Source organism: Dioscorea cayenensis, chromosome 8, assembly GCF_009730915.1.
Source record: "Dioscorea cayenensis subsp. rotundata cultivar TDr96_F1 chromosome 8, TDr96_F1_v2_PseudoChromosome.rev07_lg8_w22 25.fasta, whole genome shotgun sequence".
NCBI lineage: Eukaryota > Viridiplantae > Streptophyta > Magnoliopsida > Dioscoreales > Dioscoreaceae > Dioscorea > Dioscorea cayenensis.
Genome location: NC_052478.1, coordinates 13,221,966 through 13,234,367, shown reverse-complemented (window position 1 = coordinate 13,234,367; position 12,402 = coordinate 13,221,966). Strand labels below are relative to the sequence as shown.

At 40.8% G+C, this 12,402-nt stretch overlaps 1 non-coding gene across 1 annotated transcript; it reads left to right on the top strand.

The window, feature by feature from the left end:
- The first annotated feature begins 8,187 nt into the window (after positions 1 to 8,187).
- LOC120268148 lies at positions 8,188 to 8,292 on the top strand. The gene has a single exon (XR_005538818.1). It is a non-coding gene; the product is annotated as a small nucleolar RNA R71 (small nucleolar RNA).
- Positions 8,293 to 12,402: the final 4,110 nt, after the last annotated feature.

The window sequence follows — 12,402 nt, the reverse complement described above, 5'->3', positions numbered from 1 at the left end:
TAGGGATTCCAAGTGATAAACCCTCTTCATAGAATTAGACCTAACCTTTTGATCTAGGTGAGAGGTCCCTAGTCACAATTAAGCCCTAGGTGCTAAAATCACTTCAACGCTTCACTCCGTTGCCTCTGCAACTACGCCCCAGCGGAAGGTCATCCCTTAGCCCATTCACTCTACTATGACCTCAAAGAGATTAAGAAAATGAAGGTAGGATAAACAACATCAAAGGGGAAAGGGGACGCTCTGCTACCTCTCGACTTACCCTCTCGACCCTCTCCAAACTAGTTTTGTCTAACCCTCGTGGTGTGTCACTCACTCACAAGGGTTACCAATATGAACTCTCAACCCTAGTGTCACTCTAAGGGAGGATTCAATCAATCAAGCATTCAATATTGGAACTCAAATAAAACATCAATTATTGAAAGCATAATAGAAGGTTTAATGAAACAAATACATCCTAGGGTTCACAAATCCAAATAATCACTAAGGGGTTTAGCTCTCGATGGAGCTAGGTACAATTAACAATGAAATCGAATGTAAAAACAAGCAATCCATAGAAAACCCCCTCGATAGTCATGACGATGATCTTGTGGAGAAGCCTCGTCTCCTCCAAAGGTCCCCTTGTCCAGCCTAGGACACACCTCGCCGGATCGGTGCCGATGAAAGCTCTCCCAATAACCTTCTTCCAAGTGGAGTGCGATGTGGAAGCTGAAAAACTTCTTCAAAAAACCCTACCAATATCTCTTAAAACCTTAGCCGCAACCCCCTCTCAAATTTGGAAAAAAATGGAGAAAAGAATCCTCAAATCAGGGTTGAATCGCGGCTTAAATAGGGCTGAATCGGGCATCCACACGCCCCTGTGGATTTGCCACACGGGCCCGTGGAATTTCCGCACGGGCGTGGATAATTTCCACATGCCCGTGTGGATTCTCTGGAATTCTCTTTTTCAGCCTGGTGTGAACAGTACCTACTACAATAATTTGCCACAGTACCCTACTACAGTACCGGCCCGAAACACTCCCGAATCCATGTTTTCATTGAGGTAACATTAACCGTAGGGGTGGCAAAAATTCGGGCCCGGACAAAACCGGGTCCGGACAACTACTAATATAAATTGAAAAACTTGTGTCTGGACCCGGCCCGGTTTTAAATCCGGACAAACTTGCCATGTCCAAACTGGTTTATTTTAAAACCGGGTTGTCCGGATGTTCAAATTTGTCCGAATTCTATAATCTATTTTTAAGTTAGCTCAAATATTAAATTATATAAAAATAATTTAATTCACATTAAATGTAAAAAAAAAATCAATAATCCAAAACTCAACTCAAATTATAGAAAAATCTAAGTCTTAATAGAAAAAAACAATATATGTTTAAAGTTTTTAGAAGAATGGGCTTAAAACAAATGGGCCTAAGGTTGTGGGCTTTTAAAGTTTTAGGGGTTAAAAGGGCCCGGTTGTCCGAATTTCTATGTCCGGACCCGGCCTGGATTTAAATTCGGACAACCAAGCCATGTCCGGACCCGGCCCGAATTTGCAAACCTTATGTCCAAACCCTTTTTATTCCGGGCCGGACAAAACCGTGCCGGCGGGTCCGGACAGATTATTGCCACCCCTACATCAACGGGCACACGTTCATGTCGTAGATCGCTTTGTTTTTTTTCAATAATTGGCCTCATTGGTGAAAATCTTGCTATCAATGCACAAGCCGGGATACTCAATGTGACTGTCTTTATGCCCCTCCAAACCATTGTGCTAGCTTGAATACACGGAGGTTGGCACACATTCTTTCTTTAACATTCGGCTTCACAACCCTATATGCATGAAAATATCACAAATGCACAAGTATTAGCGCTAAAACCTAATAAAAATAATGCTCATCATAAGGAAAGAACACTTCGCATTCTTATCACACAAGCACTTATCAAACTCCCCCACACTTAAGCTTTTGCTTGTACTCAAGTAAAAATTAAAATATTGAAGAATAGACGAAGGAAATATTGGAAGTACTTGGCCTTAGGTTCACCAAAGCATACAAAGAGAGCATTCCACAGGTAAAGGAAATTTCAACATTAAATACGAAAAATCAATGCTCTAGCTAAAAACTTGAATCCAAAAGGACAGCAAACCGAAATTGTGTAAGTGTGTGTGCAAACTCACTCAAGCCAACCCAAAGTATACTCCTCAAAGTTCTTAGTATAAAGGACTTATTTATCTACACAAAGTAACACAAATTAAAAAAATGGTAGTAACTTCACACATCCTCTAAGGTAGCCCTTTCCAAAGCGGCCGCTAAGGTGGCTTTCACACTTTTGAGGTGGTAGCTCTTTCTACCGAGGTGGTAGCTTTCACTCATCCTATGAGATAGCTCTTTCTCTCATTAGGGCATAACTAGTATCCGACTTATGAGAGTAGCTTCATACTTCATAGGTGGTAGCTCTTTCCACCCAACAAGCACAAGTAAACAATAAAACTATTTGTTCTTCCTTTTTCCATTTTTTTCAATTAATAAAAGAAACAACTATAACTAGTCCCTTCAACAATGAACTTGAGTTTCCAAAAGAGTTTAATGAGCGAGTAGTGCAACAAGTGTCAATCGGACAAATATTCCTAAAAATTCAAGCAAGAACTAGAGCATGAGAATATTCAATGTTAAAAAGTCTCCTAAACTCAAGAATACAATCATTGCAACTAAGGTGAACCGCCATTGGCTATGTGAGCATTTATGTCAATCAAAACTAATATAAAAGACATGTGCACTATGAAATCCCCCCCACACACACACTTAAGTTGTACATTGTCCCAAATGTACACATGCAAGTCCACTCATAATGTATATCAATCGAGAGTATATGTGGAAGAAGCAATCAAAATAATACTCCCCTAACACCTAGTGTTGCATACTGACAAGACTATCTACACGCATACACGAGGGGGTTTAGTTAAGCTAAAAAAAAAACAAAAACAACTTGAGTAAATAACAGGTAAAGCAATGCATACAACTCAAGACCACAAAATGAAAAATAAACTCAGAAAGAAAGTCCTTTCTGAGTATACAAGTCCAAAATGAAATGCAAAAGTAATAAAGACGATGAAAACATAAAGTCAAGTGTCGGTGTCATCAGCTGTCGGCTCTGCTGCTGCTGCTGCTGGATAATCAAATGGTGCTGATGGATCAGGTAATGGTGAGGTTGGAGGAGCCAAAGGTCGGCTAAACTACTGTAACCTGTCGAAATGGGCCATCACATCGGTATACTGTACTGATTGTATCGCTCGAATCTCGGTGATCTCAAACCATAATACACTCATAGCACTCTCGAGCCTCTCAATACGATCATGAGCTCGAAGAGGAGTAAAAATAACCACCGAGAGCCAGAGTGTCTCCTGTGCTGCAAAGGGTGCTTCGGTCCCCGACTGTGCAAACTGATGCTCGGGAACCTGTCGGGAATCCTCCGCTGCATCCTTTCTGCCCTTAGCGATCTCTGGGGTGGCCGTAGCTATAATGTATGCTTCAGGTCCATATCTACGCACCAACCCCATCATCCTAATCGTATCAACTCCAAGAGGGGAAGGCACGACCGTCCTTTCAGCATCTTGTATAACGTCTAAAAAACCCATCCCCAAGATGAGTCTAGTGACGTAAGGACTGGCGAATAATACTCCCACTCTCGCAAACTGGCCTGATGCCTCAAAACATCTGCCACTACGTGCCCCAGGTGAATCGACACATTGCAGACCATGGAGTATAAATAGCAAGGTTGTCAGACCCAGCCCGGGCAATGACCAGGCTAGGCCTAGGGGTCAGGAGTCAATGGGTTCGACCGGGTCGAACCGGGATCAATAATTAAATATAAAAAATATTATAGTTTTATAATAAAATTACACTCATTTACTGTTTTATTTTCTTAATAAATTAAATTTTTAGAAAGTATTTACATAACATATTAATATATTTTATTTTTAAATGTTAATTTTTGTTGGTATGTTTATGATATATATTGTAATTCTATTTATTGATTATAAATTATAAATTAATATTAATAAATATACACAATTTTGTGGTTTCTAATGAGAAAATAATAATAAATTATTAAATATTGTTAAAAAAATTAAACATTGTGACCCGATTGACCCGGCTGGGTCAACCAGTTCCCGGTTGAATCGGCCGGGTCACCAGGTTAACACCGGCTTTTTTAATACCCTGGTCAATGCGGTATACCCGGGCCGACCACATGGCCGGTTCCCGGTTTTTTCGGTTGAACCGGCCGGGCCGGTTTGGGTTTAACAACCTTGATAAATAGAGTAAGTCTTACCTGCTCAAAACAGCTGTGTTGTCACCTCGACTAGACACAGACCAGCTTAAGATCGAGTGTAAGTATCTGTAGCTCAGCCGAGATAGGCTGGTGGCCTTGGACTCTTCCGGTTCATATTGCCCATGTCCACACAAAACTCGGTACACTTGCTGCGGAGTCGACATACCCGGGAAATCCGTCGGTAAGCGTCCATACTCCTCCGTACCTGTGTAACTCTCGTCGTACAAGCCCATACGAACCGAGAACTCAATGACACTCATGCAAAACGGATGTCAGAATGCTCAGAACTGTATAACATCCACGGTATCCAAACTCCCATATGACTGATCAAACTCAAAAGATGGTAACACCTCTAGCGTTAACGTGCGAAAAGCTGGCTCTCGGATCGTCAACAATCTTCTCCAGCTTCCCACTGTTAACATCTTATCAATCTCATCGGCTAGCTCGTCACCCCGCCGAATCTCTCTTAGCACACTCAAATCCACAACGTGAGACTGACCAAAACTGAGTGCCGATAATCTCTCAAATCGAGCCTGATGCTCGGGATTTGAGAATTCCATGTGTACTTGCTCAAGTGGGGTCTCACTGGGGCGGTTAACTTCTTGCTTCTTTGAACGAGATGCCATATTTTTGCAAGAATTGACGAGAAAACGATCAACAAAGCTCTTGAAATAAAACAGCAAAATTCAACACGTTTGTGTGGAAATTCCACACGCCCATGTGTATCTGTGGGGAGTGAAAATGGCACTGCTGCATGTCAATACTCCAAAAAAATACACCTTAAAACCACGTCTAAACTCTTTCTAAACATGCATAAAACATTATAGAGTGAAAATTGCCGCAAATCAACACTTTTAATCCAATAAAAACAAGAATCAGCGAATAAGAGAGAGAGAGAGCAAAAGGTTTACCGATGAAATGGGTATGAAAACTTCGAATTCGGCGTGGAAGTTGAATGGAAATCCCTCTAAAATATCGGTGAGAGGTTGGGAAATTGATCAAGAGTGTTTTTCGAGTGTTTGGAGGGGTAGTAGATGAAAGATTCAATGAAATTTTTCAAAGGAAAATCGCTTCTCTTGGAATTCTGCACATCTACATGGGCATGGGGAAATTACCCACGCCCGTGCGCCTCCACAAGAGAGAGTCACAGGGGCAGACGCACGCCCCTGTGCATTCTTAGAAAACCACTCCTCTGTCTCTGAACGCAACCGCACGGGCGTGCAGAAAATACCTACGCCCTTGCGCCCGACCCATAGGGGCAGACCCACAAGGCCGTGGATTCTTATTGGGCAGTTCACAGGGGCAGACGCACGCCCCTGTGTCTTCTCGGGATGGAGAAGAAACTCTCTACAGAGATTCACACGGGTGTGCGGAAATTACTCACGCCCGTGTGTTTATGGAAGAGTCATCCACAGGGGCGAGTCTACGCCCCTATGTTTTTTCGGGATAAATTTGTAATTCTCTGCAGGAAAACGCACACCCGTGCGGAAATTACCCACGCGCGTGTGGACCGTCACAAGGTCATTCACAGGGGAGAGTCCACTCTCCTATGCCCTCTCTGGATGAGCTCTGAACGAAAATGCACGCCTGTGCAAAAATTCCACACGGGCGCGTGTTTTCTCTGGACACTTTGAAAACACTGCAAACTCTGCTAAAAATTCCTGAACATATAAATAAACTCAATGCCTGCCTTACAAAGCAACTTTACCAGAGAAAACATTGAAAATAAGCTCAAATGACCAAAATTCTCCACCAAAACACAATAAAGCACAAGATGACACCAAAAATCCACAAGAAAAACACAACAAAAGCATATAGAAATCAAGACACCGACACTCAAAGTCTTATTCATGCAAACACTGAACTAACAACTAAGAAAATAGTAAACGCTTGGGTTGCCTTCCAAGAAGCGCTTATTTAACGTCACTAGGCTTGACGTACCTTGTCTTACCTCACGGGGGCTCATAGATGAAAGTTTCCCTCTTACCATTAGCTTGAAAGCATGATGAGCAAAGCCTCTTGAAGGTAGAGGGGAAGTTATCGGGCTCGGTACCACCTAGCAAAGGTTCATCCAACTTGTTCGGTTCGCGCAAATCCCCAACAGACTTGGGGCATTTCCTGTGGCGTCTACTCGCCCGATTCATCTTCAAGAACATTTTCTTCATGATCCCCGTAGTAGATGGTACTTCTTCCTTTAGACCAAGCATTAGCACTTCTTCATTCTCTACTTCTTGGTCTAGCAACCCCTCGTATGGGTCCGGATTGAACATATCCTGCATATATTCATCAATTATCTCATCAGTAGTGTCAAGAAAGTAGAGAGTATCATCAAAGTCAAGAGAATGTCGCATGTCTTCGGCAAAGCGGTATATGAGCTTATCATCTCCAACCCTCAGTGTCAACTCCACGCCGTCCATGTCGATCAATACCTTGGAAGTGTGCAAGAATGGCCTCCCAAGTATCAAAGGAACATCTGCATCCTCATCGACGTCCAACACCACGAAATCTATAGGAAATATATACTTGTCAACTTTGACAAGCACATCTTCAATAATGCCCCTCGGATGTCTCACTGTTCGGTCCGCAAATTGCAATGTCATCCGAGTGGGCCTAGGCTTTCCCAAACCTAAATTCTGAAAGAAGGAATATAGCATGACGTTGATACTGGCCCCTAAGTCTGCCAATGCCATTTCTTAACCCAAGTTGCCAATGTTGCACGGAATGATGAAGCTTCCTGGGTCTTTCTTCTTTTTTGGCATATTCTTTTACAAGACCGCCGAGCAAGATGCATCTAAAATCATGGAGGCACTTTCCTCCAATTTCCTTTTGTTAGTCAACAAATCTTTCAAGAACTTGGCATACCTCGGCATTTAGGATAATGCCTCAACAAAGGGAATGTTTATATATAGTTGCCTAAACAGACGCAACAACTTCTTGTACTGCTCATCCACTTGGTCGTTCTTCAATCTAGAGGGATAAGGGATTCTTGGTTTGTAAGGTGGGGGTGCTATCTCCTTCTCCTTGGTTGTTCCCTTCTCAACCTTTATGACCTCCGGTGCTTCAACATTGGTCTTCTCACTTGGAAACCTACCTTCAACCTCACGACCACTTCTCAAAGTGATCGCCTTCACATGCTCTCGTGAATTGGTCTCGGTATTGCTTGGCAAGCTTCCCTGCGGTCTTTCCGATAGAGACTTCATAATTTGCCTTACTTGATTTTCTAGGTTGTGCAATGAAGTGGTGTGGTTGCGAAGTGTAGCCTCTACCGATTAGAACCGTGTATCCGATGATTGCACAAATCTAGTCAAGGCTTTCTCTAAGTCAGGCATTCGGGTTTCCAAGCCGGACACTCTATTTTCCATGTTTGGGGCTTGTTGTTGTTAGAAACCAGGTGGTGCCATGGCCTTTGGATGTCCTTGGTTGCTCCACGGAAAATTGGGATGATTCTTCCAACCCTGATTGTAGGTCTTTCTATATGGATTACCTTGGTTCCTAGTTGCATTACCCACAAAGTCGACTTTCTCCACCGAAGATACATCACCAATAGAGATCGGACAATCAGAGGGAGCTTGTCCCCCGCCACACCCGGTGCAAGTAGTCACGGCCGCCACTCTATTCGAAGTTAGAAGGTCTAACTTCTTACTCAATGATTCCACTTGGGCTGCCAAAGAAGTGACTGCATCTATTTCATGGAGCCCGGCCACCTTCTTCCTTTCCCACACATTTCATTGATAAATGTTCATTGCCATACCTTCTACTAACTGTCTGGCTTCTTCCGGGGTTTAACTCCCCATTGTACCTCCCGCGGCAGCATCTAGCAATTACCTTGTACTCGGATTCAACCCATTATAGAAAGTTTGAATGATCATCCATTTGAGAAATCCGTGTTGTGGACACCTCCGCAAAAGGTCCTTGAAACGCTCCCATGTCTCAAACAATGATTCCAATTCCATCTTCACGAACGATGATATCTCATTCGAAGCTTGGCTGACTTTCCCGGAGGGAAGTATCTAGCAAGAAAAGCTTCGACTATCTTATTCCAAGTCATGATGGATGCTTTTGGTAAGGAATGAAGCCACTGCTTGGCTTTTCACTTGAGAGAAAATGGGCAAGACCTCTATCTAATAGCATCATATGATACACCGTTAATCTTCAGCATATCACAAACTTCCAAGAAGTTCTCTATGTGGTTGTTTGGATCCTCATCGGCCAAACCATTGAATTGAGTTGACTGCTGAATCATCAGGATGAATGCTGGTTTCAGCTCAAAGTTCGGAGCTGTAATCGGGGTTCACACAATACTAGATTGTGTCCCCAGTATCGACGGTCTGGTGTAATCAGATAATGTTCTTTGCTGTTCATTCTGCTCAGCCATGTTGTCAGATCCTTCAACTTCCACTTTAGCTAGATTTGACGGTTCTTGCACAGGTTCTTTCCTTTTCTTCGTAGTGTACGTTCGAGTTCGGGATCTCCTTCAATTAATATGGAAGGGTTCCCTCAGTTCATAACCTGGGCTGTACCAAAAGAAGAAAAATAAATCAGAACAATGATAGAAAAAGAAGATATGAAATAGAATGAATGAACGCATGGCTAAGATAACAAAGTGCAAAGTATCTCTAAACACCTACTCCCCGGTAACGGTGCCAAAAACTTGACAACGACCCTTGCGTATGTCCCGCAAGTGCACGGGTTTGTCGAGTAATAAAATCCCAGGTGAGTGGGTATCGTATCCACAAAGAGTAGGGAGTATAAATACTTAAATTGTTCCTTAACCAAGTGAAGATGAATAATGATTGTGTTGACAAGATGCAATGCAAACAAGAATAAAAGAAACAAGAGAGAAAAACAAAAGTAAGTGAGAGATAAGGCAATCGATATAAATGGGGTACTCGGATATTGTTCTGCCTAGGACAATCGTTTCAAGTGCAAAACAGACTATTACACCTCCCAACTAATGCATTAATGAGTCATGAAAATACTTTAATACACGGTCCAAAATCTAAGGTCAACCGTGACTAACTCTATACCATCTCCCAGAGTAGAAATAGAACAATCTCAACACCTCGCACTCGGATAGAATCGCATGGAGTTCCAGGGATTCCAAGTGATAAACCCTCTTCCTAGAAATAGACCTAACCCTTTGGTCCAGGTGAAAGGTCCCTAGTCACAATTAAGCATTAGGTGATAAAATCAATTCAACGCTTCACTCCGTTGCCTCTGCAACTAAGCCCAAACGGAAGGTCATCCCTTAGCCCATTCACTCTACTATAACCGCAAAGAGATCAAGAAAATGGAGGTAAGATAAATCACATCGAAGGGGAAAGGGGACGCTCCGCTACCTCTTGACTCACCCTCTCGACCCTCTCCAAACTAGCTTTGTCTAACCCTCGTGGTGTGTCACTCACTCACAAGGGTTACCAATATTAACTCTAAACCCTAGTGTCACTCTAAGTGAGGATACAATCAATCAAGCATTCAAGATTAGAACTCAAATAAAACATCAATTATTGAAAGCATAATAGAAGGTTTAATGAAACAAATACATCCTAGGGTTCACTGTTTATATAAAAAAATATATAATAAAAATGATAATAAATAAATTAAACGAGTCTCCTAATTTAAACAAAATATTCAAAATACATAAATCTCAGGACCAGTCGAGAGCACTGATCTCAAGACGGTTTAAAATACTCAAATCTCAGGATCAGCTGAGAGCACCGATCTCGAGGCGATCCAAAATATTCAAAATACACAAATCTCAGGACAAGTCGAGAGCACCGATCTCAAGACGGTCTAAAATACTTAAATCTCAGGATCAGCTGAGAGCACCGATCTCGAGGCGATCCAAAATATTCAAAATACACAAATCTCATGACCAGTCAAGAGCACCGATCTCAAGACGGTCTAAAAATACTCAAATCTCGGGGATCACCGAGAGCACCGATCTCGAGGTGATCCAAAATATTCAAAATATCCAAAATACACAAGTCTCAAGACCAGCCAAGACTACCGATCTCGAGGCGATCTAAAATACTCAAATCTCAAGATCAGCCGAGAGCACCGATCTCGAGGTGATCCAAAATATTCAAAATATCTAAATCTCAAGACCAGCCGAGAGCACAGATCTTGAGGCGGTCCAAAATTCACAAATCTTAAGATCAGCTAAGAGCACCGATCTCAAGGCGGTCTAAAATACTCAAAATACACAAATCTCAGGATCAGCCGAAAGCACTGATCTCGAGGTGATCCAAAATATCCAAAATACACAAATCTCAGGACCAGTCGAGAGCACCGATCTCAAGACGGTCTAAAATACTCAAATCTCAGGATCAGCTGAGAGCACCGATCTCGAGGCGGTCCAAAATATTCAAAAGACATAAATCTCGAAATCAGCCAAGTGCACAGATCTCGAATCGATCTAAAATAAACAAATTTTTGGATCAGCTGAGAATACATATCTCGAGGCGATCTAAAAAAAATATCAAAATCTCAAGAGCACAGATCTGGAGGCGACCTCAATCCCAAAATCAGCCATGGATACAAATCACGAAGTAAAATAAAATAAAATAAATAAATAAAAAAATTAATTAAAAAATAAATAAATAATAAAATAATAATAATAAGTCAAATAAAATCAAATTAAAATAAAATAAAATAAATGAAATCAGATAAAAATCTATATTAAGTAAATATAATCAAATCATATAATAATAATAATAATAATACAATTAGATAAAACATAATAATAAAATAAATTAAATTAATAAATAAAAAAATAAAAAATAATAATAATAAAATAAATAAATAAATAAATAATCAATAGATTAAGTCAGATAAAAGATATATAAATAATAATAAGATAAAATAATAATAATAAAAATATATATATATAATCAAATCAGATAATATATATATATATATATATATATATATATATATATATATATCAAACTAGATAAAGACAATATATAAAATAACAATAATAATGATGATAATAATAAAAAAATTTGAAATCGAAATTAAAAAGAAATAATAAAAAAAAATAATACATATGTAATTTTAAAATAATAATAATAATATTTAGAAATATATATGTACGTATATGTAAAAAAAATATAAATAAATAAATAAATAAAATCAAAATAAAATCATAATTAAATTAAACTTAATAAAAAAATTCGTGGTGTGTGGTCGTGGTTACCACACGATCAAACCGGTTACCACACGATCAAATCGAACTGCCCCACTATGAGATAACCACCCACGAAAGATGGAGGCTGGAGAGGCTTTAAAAGAAACCTGAGGACCGAAGGGAGAAGAAGACGAAGGAACATAGAGAAAGAAAAAAAAAGGAACGAACCAGAGTGAAGGAGAAAGAACAAAAGGAGAAAAAGAGGAAGAAGCAAAGGAGAAGAAAGGAAAAAGAAGGTGCTCTCTCTACTAAATGTATATATATATATATATATATATATATATATATAAAAGGTCGTTGCCTTGCCGCCATCAGCTCGCTCGATGCCGATTATTGTCGCGGATGCCATCGTTCTGCTGCTGCTCGCTCGATGCCGCTGCTCGCCACTATTACTATCACGATCGTCGTTGCTGCCATTGCTTTCGGTAGCTACGCCTTTGTTGCTCTCATCTACCAAAGCGTTCTCGCCGCCATTGTCACTTGATGTTGTTGCTCGCCGCCATCGATGTGTCGCTATTGTCACTGCCGCCCGATCGTCGTCAAGTGATGCTCTTTCCATGAAGTCTCCAAAAGGATCCGGACAACAATAGCCGCCGTCGAGGCGAAGATAGTGACACCGACCCTTTGATACACGTGAGAAAAAAAGTGAGAGCTTGAGATGGAGAAGTCGTTTGATCACGTGTTGAAGCCGGGCTTTATGGAGGTCGTAGATTGGCATTGATCTCGTCGTTTGAAGATGGCGAATGAAGATCGTAGATCGACGATCGAACTCTATGGGAGTACAAATTCGATCAAGTATCAATGCAAAAAAAAATGAATAAATAAATAAAAATTTGTCTTGGAAGATGTAGTACTGGACTGCCGCTATTTTCAAAGAAGAAATGTGCTAAGAATAAGTGGTT